Genomic DNA, 2290 nt, shown 5'->3' with positions numbered 1-2290 from the left:
ATCATACTGCACATTGCTAGACCAGGAAAAGATCAAAATTCAAAGTACATTTATACTTAATGTGAATCGCTTTCACACCATCATAAAGTTAAAAATAAAAATCTAAATCAGACCAATGTAAGTTGGGGATCAACTGTATACACTTATTTCTGTTATTTTATTTTATACTAGAGGCTCAGTGCACAGAATTTGTGCACAGGGGGGCAGGGTACCTCAGCCTGGCCTGCACCCTCTCACAATCCGGGACTACTGGCTCCTAACTGCTTGCCTGCCTGCCTGATTGCCCCTAACCACTCTCCTGCCTACCTGATCACCCCTAACCACTCGCTTGCCTGCCTGATCACCCCTAACTGCCTCTGCCTCACCCCCCCCCCCACCCACCATGGCAGCCGCCTCTGCCTCACCCCCACTGCTGCAGCTTCGCCCAGAAGGTCACCTGGAAGGACATCTGGAATGACATCCGGAAGGTCATTCGGCTATCTGGTCTAATTAGCATATTACGCTTTTTTTATTATAGATTTTTGAAGGCATAGACTAGATCTGTTTGGTTCTGTATATATAAATTTAGCTTTTAATATGGTGCCTGGCACATGGCAAGCATTCATTGAATAGTGAATGAATGAATGGTGAACTTACCACCAGCAATGAATATGTTATCCAGATCCCACATCTTTAACAATTTAGGCTTTTAAAGACCTTTTCAGCCCGGCTGGTGTGCTCAGTGGTTGAGCATCGGCCTATGAATTGGGAGGTCACAGTTCAATTCCCGGTAGGGGCACAGGCCCAGGTTGTGGGCTTGATCCCAGGAAGGGAGCGTGCAGGAGGTGACCTATCAATTCTCTCTCATCATTGATGTTTCTGTCTCTCCCTCTTTCTTCCTCTTTGAAATCAATAAAAACATGTTTTTAAAAAAGAATTGGTAAATCTAGAGACAGAACATAGATTAGTGATTGCTTAAAATGGGGGTGGGGGTTGGCATGAATCAGGGAGTGATAGCTAAAGGATAATGGGGCATCTTTTTGAGGTGATATAAAAATGCCTGTGGTGATGGTTGCAAATATCTGTGAATATACTGAAAATCATTAAATTGTATCCTTTAGTCCTGACTGGTTTGGCTCAGTGGATGGAGCGTCAGCCTGTGGACTGAAGGGTCCCGGGTTCGATTCCGGTCAGGGGCGTGTGCCTTGGTTGCAGGCACATCTCCAGTGGGGGGTGTGCAGGAGGCAGCTGATCAGTGTTTCTCTCTCATCAATGTTTCTGGCTCTCTATCCCTCTCCTTTCCTCTCTGTGGAAAATCAATAAAATATATTTTAAAAAAAATTGTATCCTTTAAATGGATAAATTGTATGTTACATACATTATATCTCAATAAAGTTGTTTTTTAAAAAAAATTTTCATAGGCGGAAATGATGAATTGTTTTTGAAATTTGCACTATTACTAGTAAAGGTGAATATTTTTCTTTTTCTTTTTTTTTTTTCTCAAATACAGTACTTTTTGTCTATCTCCTACTTTTAAAAACTGTTTCCTTGGACTTGATGTACCTTGTTTTTTGAGGTCTCATCCTATTTCTTGAACTATTCTTAATCTTCTAAATTCTTGTTCCTTGTCTACCTCTTAAATGTTAGTGTTTCCCAGAGTTCTGTCTTTGGTCCTTTTCTATTTCCCTGTGTTCTCCCTAGTTACTGTGACCTATTTTTTTTTTTCATTGAGGTATAATTCACATAAAATTCACCCTGTATAGGCAACAAAAGCAAAAGTAAACAAGTGGGGATACATCAAACTAAAAAGCTTCTACACAGCAAAGAAAACCATCAGCACAGTGAAAAGGCAGCCTACCAAATGGGAGAAAATATTTGCAAATAATACATCTGATGAGTGGTTAATATCCAAAATATATAAAGAACTCCTGGCTCGCCATTATTGTCTCCTACTCTATTCCTATCATATTTCTTGGTAATTGCAACATTCATGTATAGATGACCCTTTCAGTCCCTTGGCCTTTTAGAACTTTGAACTTCTTTCCTTCCTTTCTTTCAGTGATCTTGCTGCAACTTGGCCTTAGCTCACTATATCCTGATATCTCCATGTGGTGTCTCCATAATCTGTTTTAAGCATCTCATTTTTCAGTCACCACTCTGTCTTTCCAGCATATTTCTTCTTGTACCCTGATTCCACTAATCTTTTGACTTCATCAGGATTTATAATCCTACTACTTTTTATTGTTACTTACTCCCCCTCATGTCCTCACTTGCTTCCTTATAAAACCTCGCTTGTATACTTTCTCTACTA

Source organism: Myotis lucifugus, unplaced genomic scaffold (assembly GCF_000147115.1).
Source record: "Myotis lucifugus unplaced genomic scaffold, Myoluc2.0 scaffold_0, whole genome shotgun sequence".
NCBI classification, from domain to species: domain Eukaryota; kingdom Metazoa; phylum Chordata; class Mammalia; order Chiroptera; family Vespertilionidae; genus Myotis; species Myotis lucifugus.
Note: the sequence above shows the minus strand (reverse complement) of the source record.